Here is a 15936-nt window from a genome sequence, read left to right as displayed (position 1 = left end):
TCCCCTTCTGGGAATAAACCGGGGCACCCCCCGCTTCGGCCAGGGAAAGTATCGGTTCCCCCCGGGCCGCCGGGTTCGCTAGCCACGCCAGAAGGGATCCCACCTTATCGCTTTCCGCGTTCGCTCGCATTAGGTAGCTTTTATGATCAAAGCAGCGGAGCTTCTCCACCTGCACCGCCACACCCTCACGCACCTCAGCAACCGCAGCCAACTCACTGCTCCCCGTCTGATGCGCCCGTTCCGCCGCCCGCAGCAGAGCCTCCGCCCCATCTAACTCCTTCAATAACGTCTTCCGTACTCCGGCTGTGGACGATATACAAACCCCCCGAACAACCGCCTTAAACGCGTCCCATTCCGTCGCCCGGCTTGCCGTCGTACCCGTGTTTCGCTCGAAATATTGTGTTATGCAGTCACTAACCTCAGCCCGGAAGACCGGGTCCTCCAGAAGCAGGGGGTTAAGATGCCATGTGGGAATAACTTGCCGCTGCCTGGACCACTGCAGCACCCCCAGACAGGGGTTATGGTCCGAGAGAGTTTTAGCTAAATATTCACTATGTCGCATCAGCGATTGGACGTCCGGAGAACACAGTATACCATCCAATCGGACATACAGCTCATGGGGGGCAGAGTAGAAGGAGTAATCCCTGTCCAGCGGGTGATGAGTACGCCAAGTGTCTACCAGACCCCAAGTGACCTGCCAGCTACGTCGACTATTGGCCACCCGACGCACCGCCGACTGCGCCAGGGGGGGGTGGGACCTATCCAACTCCACATCTGTCACCGAATTAAAGTCCCCCCCCCCAGCACCACCGGCCCCGTCAAATACACCGCCAACTGCCCCGACAGCCTGGAGAAAAACGCAGCCTGGTCCATATTAGGGGCATACACACTACACATGCTCAAATCCCTCCCATCCAGCCGCCCCTGCACTGCTACGAACCTGCCCTCTGGGTCTACCAATGTCATCAGGGGTTGGAAAGGGACACCTGCTCTCACCCAGATCAGAGCCCCCCGGGCAAACCTCGAAAAGGTGGTGTAGTACAATTGACCCCACCAGCGCCTCTGCAATGCCTTCCCCTCCTCTCTGTCCAAGTGGGTCTCTTGAAGGAAGGCTACCTGAACCCCTCTCCGCACTAAGTAGGCATGGATTTTATGTCTCTTCACCATAGAGGTGAGCCCCCTCACATTCCAAGTCACAATTCTCAATTCAGGGGGGTCCCCATCCCATCGTCGAACCAACCATCCCTTCTCACCCCTCCAAGGCACACTGACAACCCCCTGAAACCCTAAAACACCCCAACTCCCCGATTCCCCACCCCTCCCCAGAACAGGCTCTAAACCACAGTCACCCATCCAAATACTCCCCCAAACAGAAACCAAATACTCTGGTAGCCACCAGAGTCTCACTATATCCGTGAGGTTGAGGTGGTGGCTCTACGCCTGACGGGTTTGTCGGCAGTCCTCCCCAGAGCATCCACGCCCAGACTCCGTCAATCCCCCCCAGCGGTCCACTCCCTGCAGGCTCCCCCGCCCCCACCCCCAGGGCCCCCAATAATCGCCATAACCTCCAGCCATGGACCCCACCCGGTACCGGTCCCTCCCTGTGCCCCATCCAGCCCGGACCAGCCTCCCTCTCCACATGTACCCAGTCCTCCCTGCCCAAGTCCCTCAGTTCATGGCCCGAGCACTCCCCAAACCTTCAAGCGTCCAACAGTCCATCCGCCATCCCCGGGGTAACATCTGGCAGCACCTCCGCTTCGTCGATAGCACCGTCCGAGTGGGAGTCCTCTGTGCCCTTCCTAGAGCCCGAATCCTCGCTGGGCTGGGAGGCTGTGGCCCCGGAAATCACAAAGACCGCCCGCAGCGCCGCTCGCCTCTCCAGAGCCGTCTGGGACGCACCCGGTGATCGGGCCCCCGCTGTCCTCACCCTGTTGTGTCTGTTGCGACGGGCCTTCGTCGGGGTACCCTGCGGCCCCTCCCCATCAGTATGCGCCGCCGCTCGGGTCCGGGCCGACTCCAGCCAACTCCAGGCTGCCGCGGGGACAGTGAAGAAGGAAGCCGCCCCATCCATCACCACTCGGACGCGGGCCGGGAACAACAAAGAGTATTGCAGCCCCTCTTCCCGCAGTGCCCTCTTCACCGCCAGGAATGAGGTACGCCTGCGCTGAACCTCCATGGGGTAATCCGGGTAAATAGAAACCCGAGCGTTCTCCACCTGGTAGGGTCCCGAAGTTCTGGCCCTCTGAAGGATAATATCCCGGTCCTTGTAATGCAGCAGGCGGGCCACCACTGGCCGGGGCGGTCGGCCCGGGTCCGGGGGACGGGCCGGAACCCTATGCGCCCTCTCCAAAGTAAAGAACCGCGTAAGTCCCTCGGGCGCCACCACCTCCTGCAGCCAGGTCTCCAGGTAGGTTAGCATATCTCCCCCTTCGATCTTTTCCGGCAGCCCGACTACGCGAATGTTATTGCGGCGGTTGCGCCCTTCAGCGTCCTCGGCCCTCTTTTCCAGAGTCACCACCCGCCGTAGGAGATCCGCTGTCTGACCCTCCAATACCTTCTGCGCTGGTTCCACCAGGTCCATCCTGTCCTCCGTGGTCTTGACCCTGTCCACCAACTTCCTGTGGTCCGCCCGGAGCAGCCCCAGGTCCGAGGATACCTGGGCGATATCATTTTGCAGCGCCGTTTTTGTGTCCGCTATGGCCTGTAAGATTTGGTCGAGCTGTCGCTGCTGTAGGCCCGCCGCAGTGTCGGCGCCGGTGCCGCCCTTGCAGCCACCGGCAGTGTCTCCCGCCGACTCCACTGGATTCCCTCCCGGCTTGAGTCGCGGCTTGCCCATTCTTCCGGCCAGGCGGTTCGTCAGGGAGGCCCTCCCCAAGCGGCCTCCAGGCCCGCTCACCAGATCTGCGGGAAGTGCGCCTCCTCACCGGCCTCAGGGACCTGCTCCACCTTGCCTTCGGCCCACAAGGAACCAGCGCCCTCCTGCCTCTCACCGGGCGCCCCGACGGGAGCGGCCCCTAGCCTTCTCCAAAGCTGCTGGGGCCGGGGGCCTCGTCCGACCCTCTCCTCTGTCCTCCGAGGGACGCCGGGACTGTCGCACCAAGGCGGGCACCACCCAGAAGCCAGGCCCTCAAGTCCGCCACCTGTGGCCAGCCAAGCCGCCACCTCCGAGGGGTTCGCTGCGCCGGTCACCCACCTCGCTGGTCCACTAACCACGTGGTGTCCCACTGCGGGCGCTCCAGTTCCAGGCCCTCCACTACCGGCACAAGCCCAGTGCCGTCCGCCGCGTCGCCGCTTCACCGCAGCTCATCCACCGCTGCTAGGTCACGCTGTTGCGGGCATCCCAGCCCCGGGCTCCGCATTGAGGGTGATCTCTGCAGCCACCCTCCGATCGGCAGGGCCAGGCCGGCACTTCCGGTGCCCGCAGCCGATGCAGCCTCACTTCCGGCCAGCTCCTCCAGCACTGTGGACCGCTGCTTCCCGTCCCCTCATAGGCCGCCCAACATGGCCGACGGCCGCCCGCCTCCGCCGCTTCTCCGGCTCCGCGTCAGCCCTCTGCGCTGCGCTCCACCCCGCCCGACTGCTCCAGGGGTCCCGAGTTGGCAGGGGGAGCCCTCCGGGAGCTTCAAACCGCCGGGGGGACACTCGTTGCAGGATTAATTGCTGGGCTGGATGCGGAGCTCGTCGCTCACGCGTCCATGCCCGTCGGCTGCCAAGCCTCGCCCCCAGACTTTTTGCCTTAATGACGTTGAAAATTTCTTAAACAGATTGTTTTAAATACTGTTTTCCTTTACTTTATTTTTTATGTAGCTGGTGCGTGACAGTCTAGTACAGCCATTTTGCAGAGAAATGTTGTGTTTATGTTTCATGCAATATACAGAAAAAAAGTTTCTTTTAGATCAAAACAAAGCCTAACATATAAGAAATGATAGGGCATCACAGGGATTATTTGCAGTAATATTGGTGAGCTGCTGGTGTGTTACAATATTTAAAACACACATAACTATCCCTGAATATTGGATGTAAACACATTTAGGGCCTTATTTATGAGAAGTGATGTATCGCTGTGTGAAAACAGGGATGCTTCAATTCTTAGTGCGCCCTCCTTGCGACATGATGGTTGCATCATAGTTACTGTATGACGCATCATGTCGCAACGAGTTACAGATACGTCAGTATTTCTGACGTATCTGTAAGCGCAACAGTGATGCATTGCTGGGGTGTGTTTGAAAATAGACACAAATCCAGCGATGTGTCTTTTCACATGGGGCAGCCCCATGTGAAAGGGCCTGCATCAGTCTTATGCCTGCTGTGAGGCAGGGGTAAGATATTGACGCAATGGTGTCCTAGAAGCGGCGCACTGAGTTCTCATAAATTTCAATGTGCCACTTCTACAAGGCTTCTTGCGGGGTAACACCCACCCTGCATACATTATACCTGGCGCAGGTATAATACGGTGCAAGGGTTTACAAAGTGACGCATCTGCCTAGACTTTGTAAATAGTGCGCAACATGTCACATTTTTTATGCTGCTGGTGCGTCACAAAAAGTGACGCACCGGCAGCATAAAAGTGAAGTAAGGCCTCACAAATAAGGCCCTCAGAATTTGGACGAGTGTTCCTTTGCACTGTCAGGGACGTAATGAAATGAAATGAAATTGTGTATTTAATAAAGCACACAGGCACTCATACTAGAGTGTCCTGGCGCGTGACAGCAGGAGGAAAACATTCATAAAAGACCCATCAGTTATTAAAAAGCCAAGTTTTTAAGTTCTTCCTGAAAGAGAGTAGGTCTGTGGTTAGTCTCAGAAACTCATGGAGTCTTTTCCACAATTTTGCGCCTAGAAAGGCGAGGGATCTGCTTCCAGTGCGGGCACGGCAAGGCATTTTAGGCACGATGGTCCGGTTGGCATTGGAAGATCTTAGGGGTCTAGATGTTGTGTAGCGATTAACGCGCTTATTTAGTTAGCTGGCTCCTAAGCCATGGAAAGCTTTAAAGAAGATTGTCATCGCTATGAAGTCGATCTGTTCTTTTATGCGAAGCCAGTGTAGAGACTTAAGAATAGGGGTCATACTAGATCTGGGTTTAGGTCTCAGGATGGCTCTGGCCGCCGCGTTTTGTACCGCTTGTAGGCGCTGGATAATGGATTTGGGAAGACTGAGGTACAAGCTGATGACATACTCAAGCTTTGATGTCATCAGAGCCTGCACCACAATCTTTCTACTCTCAAGCGGTAACAGTGGCAGGAATTTTGTTGGCATCCGGAGCATGCCAAAGCAAGCGCAAGTTAGATTTTGGATTTGAAAGCGCATGGAGAGTGTTTTGTCTATGACAATTCCTACGTTTTTGACTTTCTCCTTTTCTGCGGGCGGGGGTGGCTGATCTTTTCGTCACCAAGAGCGTTTCTGGATTACCAAAGAAAACAACTTCAGTTTTGTCAGGATTGCACTTCAGCTGATTGATCTTAAGCCAGTTAAAAACCTTTGTGAGGAAAGACCTATTAATTGCCCGTCAAATTTGATTCCTTTTTCACATGTAAAACTCAGCTGAGTGTCATCAGCACAGGAAACAATTTTGACGCCCTCTTCCTCTACCAGAAACTCAAGGGTGGATAGATATATATTAAAAAGGGTAGGACTGAGAATGGAGCCCTGAGAGACACCTACATTCATGGCCGGAACTGGGGATAAGAAAGGGGGGAGCCAGATGTCCTGAGATCTATTTGCCAAGAAGGATGACATCCATGTTAAGGCAGCCCTCCCCAGGCCAATGTTAGCAAGTCTCTCCAGGAGCCTCTCATGTGGGACTGTATTGAAGGCCGCCGACAGATCGAGCAGTGTCAGAACAGCCTTGCCTCCCTGGTCCAGCTTATCCTTGAGAAATTCAGTCACTTCCAGCAAAGTGGACTCCGTACTGTAATTAGCCCTAAAACCGGATTGGGACTCAGGAAGGAGCTTCCCATCTTCAGTGTGTTTTTGGAGGGCCTTGTTTACATGCTGCTCTAATACTTAGGAAAGGGCCGGAAGAGGGAGATTGGCCTGTAGTTGGCAGGGTCCGTCGGTTTGGCGTTAGCTTTTTTTATCAGTGGAAGAATCTCAGCATTCTTCCAAAATTTCAGCATGTTGCCTGAGGAGAGGGAAGCATTAAAGAGCTCGTTAACATGGGATTTATGGTGGGAGCTAATAGGTTCAGGATATTCACTGGACATGGGTAGGTAGGAGAGCCAGACTTAAAGCTTTGGAGAAGGGTCAGTGATTCTTCAAGCTGAAACTCAGGGAAAGCTAGTAAAGATGGAGGATCCAAGAGGTGAAATTTGTTATTAGAACTAAGGTAGAAGGTCAGTTCTTCCTCTGAGATGTTAGTGAATGCTTGTTTGATCACGAGAGAGATTTTTGTGGAAGAATTGAGCTATTTGCTTAGACCATTCTTCTGTGCATGGCCCTTCCTTTGTCCCGGCTTTCGGGGCGGTAAAGGATTTAAACTATGCTAAAGATTTCCTTACTCTTATTTTGGGCATTTTCTATCTTGGTTTGAAAGAAGTTTTTCTTGGCTGCCTTCACGAGAATGTAATGAACTTTTAAGGTGTCTTTATACACCTTCCTGTCCTAAGGTACATAGGATTTACGCCATTTCCGTTCCATTTTTCTACAATTGTTCTTGCTACATCTAAGGGAACCGTAAAACTATGGAGCTGGTGGGGCCCACCTCTTTGAGGAGTGGGAAACAACCGGTATTGCTGCACCGATGTTGGTTCGGAGCCATGAATCTATTGAGAGGGCGTCCGAGTCGGGGCAGCCAGACAGCTCCGGTGAGGAATAACCGATGGCATCTGCTAACATCGGGATGGATATTTTATGGAATGTCCTGTAATTAGGGACCCTCTGCCCTGCGTTAGCCCGAGTGGCAGTGGCAGAGTTGGGAATGACGGATTTTAATAGGTGGTGGTCAGACCAGGTAATGAGAAGAAGTAAGCTTACTGATATGTCAAAGTTGTGAAAATTTGGTCGAGGGTATGGCCCTTCTCATGGGTGGCTGAAGAAATACATGGAAACATGTTGCAGGCCTGCAGCGTCTCCAATAAGAGAAATTGTTTGAGGGTCTTTTCTATTATCCATATGTATATTGAGATCTCCCAGAACAAGGCAGTTGTTGTATTTTAAGGCCAGGGAGGTGGTGGATGTATTAAGCGTAGTAATAAAATTTCCAATTGCACTGGGAGGTCTGTAAATCAGAAAACCAGCCATGCTATGATGGGGGGATAAGGTTCAGCGGAAGCCTAAGGACTCTGCGCCCTCAATGTTTTCCATCGGGATGGAAGAGCGGTCTCGTTTTTTAATGTAAATTATGGGGACACCGCCCCCTTCCCACTCGGTCGTTCCCTCCTAAGGATTTTATAACCCGTAGGGATGGCGGAGGTGATAGTAGGGTTGGTGGCTTCAGACAGCCAGGTCTCAGTGAGAAATAAGAGATCAGGCTGTTCGTCTAAAAGTAGGTCATAAATGTGTGGTTCATGCATTTGCATGGAGCGACAATTTAAAAGGGTGACCTTTAAGTCCTCTGTTTTCTTATTGTTTTTACACTTATTGTTGCGTGGGAGGATCTTGGGTACACGTTTCCTTGGCTGGAGGAGACCAGTTGCACTTATTGCATTGAAAGTCTACCTCCAAGCTCGGATCAGTCGCTGTACACTGACATAATGGTAGCCGCCTAAGGCTAAGCGGTTTTTCCCTAATGTAATATAGTGGAAGAAACTCACCGGAGGGGAACTGGGCAGCATGGCTGGCACCGGACGCCTCCAGGATGCTGACGGGCGTCCGTGTGCATCGGGAAAATTTAGGCTAATGCCTATGATGCAAACTGGATCGCTAATGCAGCTGAGGAAGCGGAAACTGTGACGGCGGAAGTGAGGGGCCCAATAGTAGCCCCAGCCCTCTGCTCAATCGGTTTATCAGCCGCGGCGCACAAGGACTGGAGGAAAAGCGAGATGCGAATCGGAGCAGCTAAGGAGGTGCAGGCAAGCAGAATCAAGTAAAGTGCAAGTGCGCATAGGTAGGAGAAATTGTTAAAAAGCACAGAGTAATTCAGCCACATATATACAAGTTAAAAAGTATTAAAAACCTAGTAGCAGGGCAGGGAAAACTAAATCCTACCGCTGTCCGCTGCGCGCATCTGTTTACATCGGGGAAAATATAGCCTAATGCCCATGATGCAAACTAGATCGCTAACGCAGCTGAGGAAGCGGAAACTGCGTGGGAAACAGGGGCTCAATTTGTATCATAAATTCAAAGCTGTTCTGAACAGGGGTTCCCAAAATATGTTTGGCCCAGGACCCCCAAAATCCTTAAGATGTCTCTGCCTTTGCACTATTTCCTTATACTTGGAATGTTCCACTCCCTAGCTAAATATTGCATGAACGTTACAAGGGTAGTTCTTGACATGTGAACCTCACTTGACATATATGAGAGCTAATAAGAACGCCGTTAACAGTTTGACTTCCATTTCTTTTTATTTCTTTTTCAGTTTTATATAGCGCGAACTCGACCGGAAGGTATTGGAGCTTTAAATGAGAATCAGTTACGTTTCAGAAGGACACATTCATTTTCGGTAGGCGCGGGGAGATTCGGTGATTCATGTGCCCAGAATCACAGGATGGTGAGGCAACGCCATACTCGAACCTGGCCCCCTAGCGCCAAAATCGGCAGCCCTGGCCATTATGCCACGTCCCTTTGCCGAGATAATAACATTACAAACTGATCCTGAAATATTTGAACAATCATGGAACGGAAAATAAGCAACGTTAACTTTCCGAATCCTGATTACTGGGAATGAATTGCACGTGAGCTTCGAACACCACTCAGGAAACACTCCCACTTTCCAACTCACCCACTGATCTTGGGTCCAGCGCAGTACCATGCTAGTCACCAAAAGGCGCTTTAGATCCTCGTCAGGAGGAACAGGCGCAATACAAATGTCAGTGCAATGGAATACATGTTGACAGCCCATACATGGTCCCTTTCTGACCACTTGATGCGCTTCCACAGCAGACGTGTTAGAAGGTCTCGGTAGAGGAAGAGGGAAAAGCAAACAAGTACACTTTAGGCTCGAATTTACAGCCATGTGGTCTGTGAAATGTAATCACTCCCACCCGCGGGCTTTGCTGAGGCCCCATGTGGTCTGTGGCTGCAGGCCAGGACACTTCCTGGAAATATGTGAGGGCCCAGAGGGAGAGGAAGACAGGGAGAGCACGGAGGGAAAGTAACACAGAGTTAGGGTGGGAGAGAGAAACAACAGACCGCAGAGGGAGCCTGAAAAGAGAAAGAACAAAGGCCATGGATGTCATTTGGGGGAAGGGAGGGGGGGGGGGAGCGGGTGGGGGGGGGGTTAACGGAAGCAGGAACTGCCTATGCTGCTTGTATCTCATCCCAACTACACCCGCGGCGCGAGGGCAGTGGCAGGGACAGAAAGTAGGGGGGAATCGAAGGGCCATGTTAACTTTCTTTTCTTTACACTACTTTGCAGGGGAGTAGTTTCGGGGTGGGGGGGGGGGGGGATAAGTCACACCCTCCAAATAAATGCATTTGTTTGGTAGTTGGGTCCAAGGGGCCTGCATCAGATCTGCTATCCCTTTGTCAGTTTTTCTCATTGCGAGCCAAGAATAAAAGAGAAACATGTGACCTTTGATAACAAGCATTGGCATAGCCAATAGGTCTCGCCTTTGGGACCTTATAAGTGTTTAGTTATCCAGCACAATATCCTTGGTGCAACAACATCAAGTGTTGCATGGCTAAACACTTATAAGGTCCCAAAGGTGAGACCTATTGGCTATGCCAATGCTTGTTTTGAGTGAGTGGCTCGTGCAGGTATGCAACTATGAGGTAGAGATGCTTCGAGTGCTTTTACAGAAACCCCTGTGACATTGCGCCTCTTCAAAATGTATCTTGGGTCTGGTGTAATACTTCTAGCCCCTATTCCCGTCTTCTCACACCCAATGCATCCTTAAATGCCCCATGTACAGCCGGGGTTGACACTCCTATTACCCCTGCCCTCCAGTGACACTTTACCTGTCACGGGTGGTGGTGGTGGTGGACATAGTGGTGGTGGTGGGTGTGTTGGTGGTGGTGGACGTGGTGATGGTGGTGGACGTGGTGGTGGTGGACGTGGTGGTGGACGTGGTGGTGGACATGGACGTGGTGGTGGACGTGGTGGTGGTGGACATGGTGGTGGTGGTGGACGTGGTGGTTGTGGTGGTGGACGTGGTGGTGGTGGTGAATGTGATGGTGGTGGACGTGGTAGTGGTGGACATGGTGGTGGACGTGGTGGTCATGTACATGGTGGTGGTGGTGGACGTGGTGGTGGTGGTGGTGAAAGTGGTGGTGGTGGACATGGTGGTGGTGGACGTGGTGATGGACATGGTGGTGGATGTGGTGGTGGACGTGGTGGTGGTGGACGTGGTGGTGGATGTGGTGGAGGACATGGTGGTGGTGGACATGGTGGTGGTGGACGTGGTGATGGTGGACATGGTGGTGGATGTGGTAGTGGTGGATGTGGTGGACGTGGTGGTGGACGTGGTGGTGGTGGTGGACATGGTGGTGGTGGACGTGGTGGTGGTGGACGTGGTGGTGGATGTGATAGTGGTGGACATGGTGGTGGTGGACGTGGTGGTGGTGGTGGAGGTGGTGGACGTGGTGGTGGACGTGGTGGTGGTGCACGTGGTGGTGGATGCGGTGGTGGTGGTGGTGGTGGATGTGGTGGTGGTGGACGTGGTGGTGAACATGGTGGTGGTGGACATGATGGTTGACGTGGTGGTGGACGTGGTGGTGGACATGGTGGTGGTGGTGGACGTGGTGGTAGTGGACGTGGTGGTGGTGGATGTGGTGGTGGTGGGGACGTGGTGGTGGTGGACGTGGTGGTGGTGGATGTGGTGGTGGTGGTGGTGGACGTGGTGGTGGACATGGTGGTGGTGGTGGATGTGGTGGTGGTGGGCATGGTGGGGGTGGTGGACGTGGTGGTGGTGAACATGGTGGTGGATGTGGGGGTGGTGGACGTGATGGTGGTGTTAGACATGGTGGTGGTGGACATGGTGGTGGGGTGGAGGTGGTGGTGGTGGACGTGGTGGTGGTGGTGGACGTGGTGGTGGTGGATGTGGTGGACGTGGTGGTGGACATGGTGGTGGTGGATGTGGTGGTAGACGTGGATGTGGTGGTGGTAGTGGATGTGATGGTGGTGGTGGTGATGGACGTGGTGTTGGTGGATGTGGTGGTGGTGGACGTGGTGGTGATGGACGTGGTAGTGGATGTGGTGATGGTGGACATGGTGGTGGTGCTAATGGTGGATGTAGTGGTGGAGGTGGTGGTGGACATGGTGGTGGTGGACATGGTGGTGGAATGGAATGGAATGGAAAGAGAATTTATATAGCGCGATGGCTACCCAGGGGCGTCCCAGCGCTGCAGAGGAGAGTAGGTTGAGCCGGAAACGCTGGATTTAGTGGAGCTGAGGGAAGATTTAGGTAGAAGTTTTATTAAAGAGCCAGGTTTTAAGAAGTTTTCGGAAAGTGAGTAGATTGGATTCTGATCTGATTGGGAGGGGGAGAGAGTTCCAGATCTTGGCCAGATTGTAGGAGAGCGACCGGCCTCCACATCTGGCTCTTCTGATGCGTGGTAATGAGGTGAGGTGGGAGGTCGCGGATCTGAGGGGGCGATTGGGATGATAGGCTTTTACCAAGGGTTGATTGATGGAAGGGCCTGTTCCCCAGTAGGAGCGATGTGCAATGCACATGCTCTTGAATTCGATTCTAGCTCTCACAGGGAGCCAGTGGAGATCCTTCAATCTGGCTTTGACTGAGACTCGGCGAGGGATGTCGAGAAGGATTCTTGCAGCGCAGTTTTGAATGATTTGAAGTTTGTTGAGTGTGGACTGTGGGGCCCCAAGGTATAGGGCGTCACCGCAGTCGAGACGGGATAGAATTAGTCCTTGGACCATGATCCGTCTTGAGTGAAACGGAAGGAGAGGGAGGATTTTTCAAAGTAGTCTCATAAGCCCAAAGCAGGTGGCAGCAAGCTTGGTTGCTTGGTGGTTGAATGTAAGAGTTTGGTCCAGCCAGATGCCTAGACTCTTGATTTGTTCCTTGGGTTGTGGGGGGCTGCCTAAACAGAGGGGCCAGATGGAATCAATGGATTTCATGATGTTATTTCCAAGGAGCATTACCTCTGTTTTATCCCCGTTTAGTTTTAAACAGGAGCCTGACATCCAGACGTGGTGGTGGACGTGGTGGTGGTGGTGGACATGGTGGTGGTGGATGTGGTGGTGGACATGGTGGTGGACGTGGTGGTGGTTGACATGGTGGTGGTGGACGTGGTGTTGGTGTATGTGGTGGTGGTGTTGGTGGACATGTTGGTGGTGGACATGGTGTTGGTGGTGGACGTTGTGGCGGTGGACGTGGTGGTGGTGGACGTGATGGTGGTGGTGAACTTGGTTCTATGGTATCTTTCCTCCATTAGTGGAAGCAATTGTTGATTGTTATTTTGAAATCATAGCAGATAAAGTACTGCCACTACTTGAGTTATTCAAGCATTTTAGGCTCCGCAGTCGGTATTGGGAAAGTGACATGCAAACATAATGCAATGCAGTAAAATGGAATGTGCTGGGAAACTTTGGAGAGAGAGCCGTATACGAGGGAAAACCTATAATGTGATATTTTATGGCTCAGTAGTGTCTGCCTTATATTGAGGCTATTGTTAATTGTCGTTACAAAGAACATTGTAAGACGAATTGCTGTCTCTGTGCGACATGCGACCTGCGACAATAAAGAGAGAGAGCGAAAGAGAGAGTGCGAGTGAAAGAGAAAGAGAGTGATGGGGAATTAAAAAAACAAAGCGCAGCCCGCGCTGTGTTTAATCACTGTGAATGACTAATGCTGGAACGCAAACAAGCAGTAGCTGTTATAAAGCACACTCGTGCTTGTGCTGGCCTCCGCCTTGCTGGAGCAAGCAGTGGCAGCGCCAAAACCATATGTTTTCAATTAGAACGTGCGCCGCTGCTCGCTCCCGCAAGGTGGATGCCAGCACAAGCACGAGTGTGCTTGAAAAGGTTGAAAAGGAGCAGACCAATTGCTAAAGGCCCTCCTAGAGCAGCGCATGCGCGCTGCCTAGGCGAGACCTAAAAAGGAGGGTGGGGTAGAGAGGCCGGCATATCCACCTTTTGGCTGAATTTCAAAATGTGAAACCAGATAGCCTAGAAGTAATAATGTCTTAGCTGCTTTTCCAATTTGTGTGATCCTATGCACATATTTTTTTCACATAGCCTTATTTTTACTTATCCCCACATATGAGCACAATTTTAAATACTTGAGTTCAGGATGTGCTCTACAAGCACCTCTTATGTTTGATTTAGTAGACTGTAATGCTGCTCGTTTAGGGTTTACATTACAACTGACTTGCCTCTTAGTTCACAAATGCCATTGTCGTTGGAGGGTGAAATAAAAATACAAAGAGACCTCAATCAACGGCTACCAACTGTTTTTCCACTTATATATTGTATAGCTTTACTTGTCAAAAATTATTATTATGTTATTGCCTCTCATTCACCCTCTGTACATGCTTTGATTTGTGATCAAGGGGCGGCTGAATACTTGAGGTGGGCAATATCACCACACCACGTGACTGACCTAGGTGGTGCAGTCTCTCATAACCCGGCTGCGCTCCCATTTGCTGAATCCCAGGGTAGGGCCCCAGACCCTTGTGTTGTACATAACCGTAGTCGTGAGTACCCAGTTAGGACTACAAGACCCAGGTGGCATGGGCGGGGCATGGCGTGAGCGGTGTTGCTTTGGGTGTGACACCCCTAAAATGCATTCTTGGTGAGGTAGTTGGATCTGAGGACCCAGATTTGGGTCTGGCATGTTAGACATGTCGGTGTCAGGTTTTCTCAGAGTTCTCATTTCACTAAGAGATGTTCATGTTTTGGATGGGAATCTTAAATATGTATACTCCTTGAATGGAGGCAAATTTACTTCTTTTTGAAATTAATAATCATTGGCAGCAGTAGGTTTATGAGAGCTGCACCAGTCTCACGCCTCCAGGCATTCTACTGGCAATTGAACACCCAAAAGGAGATGGGATGAATGTGTGCAAATAGTCGAACCAGTGGCAATCGCTTGGAGTAGCATTCCAACCCATCGTTATTCACCCACTGTGATTAACAATGCCCACCTAATACAAATTAGTATTGTAACACACAAAAGGCGATGGGAGACTGCTTTCAATAAGTCTAACCACTGGCAATAGCTCAGGGGGAGTACTCCAACCCATTGTTCTTTTGCTCACCACGCCACATCAATTTGGACCCAGCCATATGCAAATCAGTCTTGACCCTGCTGCTCATGGGAACAGTCCAGCCCAAACTGCCAAGCCAAGTCCTTCCTGACCTCGAACACAAGCAACTCATGATCGGTTTCGTCCTAGTTATGAGCTTGTCAGCTGGGTACTGCTTGGTTCCAGTGACACAGAGACCATGGGACCCACGTGTGGGCATACCCATGCTACTTAGGGCAACACTCTAAATACACAAAAGGTGATGGGAGGCTGCTTGCAATAAGTTTATCTACTGGCAATAGCTGCGGATAGCACTCCAACCCATTGTTCTGAGTTGAAATGCTGTGCAAAATGACAATGGATTGGGATGCGGCTCGAGTAGTTACCAGTGACTGAGATTAATTCAAGCATTCCATCCATTGTTTTTCTGTATAATCAAGTGTGTCATCCTAAGCACGATGGGTAAATCAAGTCGTGGGTCCCATGCACACTGTGTCACTGGAACCAAGCTGTACCCGGTTGATGAGTCCCTACTAGGGCGAAACCAGTCTTGGGTTGCTTGTGTTCCAGTTCAGGGAGGATCTGACATGGCAGTTCGGGCTGGACTGACCCGATTGGAGTGGGGTCAAGACTGATTTGCATATGGCTTGATCCAAACTGAGGTGACATTTTGAGCAAAATAATGATGGATTGGGATGCTGCCCTAAGTAATTACCAGTGGCTGAGTTTCATTCAAGCATTCCATCTATTATTGTTTTGTGTACTTTAGTGTGTCGCCCTAAGTGGGACGGGTATGCCCAGACTTGGGTCCCGTGTACACTGTGTCATTGGAACCAAGCTGTACCCAGCTGATGAGTCCATAACTAGGGTAAAACCAGTCCTGGGTTGCTTGCGTTCAGGTTCAGTGTGGATTTGGCCATTTGGACTGGACTGTTCCAATTCGAGTGGGGTCAAAACTAATTTGCATATAGGTGGGTCCAAACTTAGGTGTGCAAAATAACAATGGATTGGTATACGGCCCCAAGTAATTATCAGTTGCTGAGATTAATTCAAGCATTCCATCCATCACTTTTTTGTATACTTTAGTTTGTCACCCTAATTGGCACAGGTGTGCCCAGAGGTGGGTCCCATGAACACTCTGTCCCTGGAACCAAGCTGTACCCGGCTGATGAGCCCATAACCTGGGCAAAACCAGTCCTGGGTTGCTTGTGTTCCAGTTCAGGGAGGACCTGGCTTGGCGGTTCAGGCTAGACTGTTCCAATTGGAGCGGGATCAAGACTGATTTGCATATAGCTGGGTCCAAACTGAAGTGGTATGGTGCGCAAAATAGCAATGGACTGGGATGCAGTCAGAGTAATTACCAGTGGCTGAGATTAATTCAAGCATTCCATCCATCACTTAATTGTATACTTTAGTCTGTCGCCCTAAGTTGGAACGGGTCTACCCAGACGTGGGTCCCATGCACACTGTGTCACTGGAACCAAGCTTAACCTGGCTGATGAGCCAATAACTAGGACAAAAACAATCCTGGGTTGCTTGTGTTCTGGTTCAGGGAGGACTCGGCTTAGCGGTTCGAGCTGGACTCCTCCAATTGGAGGGGGGTCAAAAATGAGTTTCATGTGGCTGGTTCC

Source organism: Triturus cristatus, chromosome 11, assembly GCF_964204655.1.
Source record: "Triturus cristatus chromosome 11, aTriCri1.1, whole genome shotgun sequence".
Classification (NCBI taxonomy): Eukaryota; Metazoa; Chordata; class Amphibia; order Caudata; family Salamandridae; genus Triturus; species Triturus cristatus.
The sequence above is the reverse complement of the archived record's forward strand: the minus strand, read 5'-3'. Positions refer to the sequence as shown.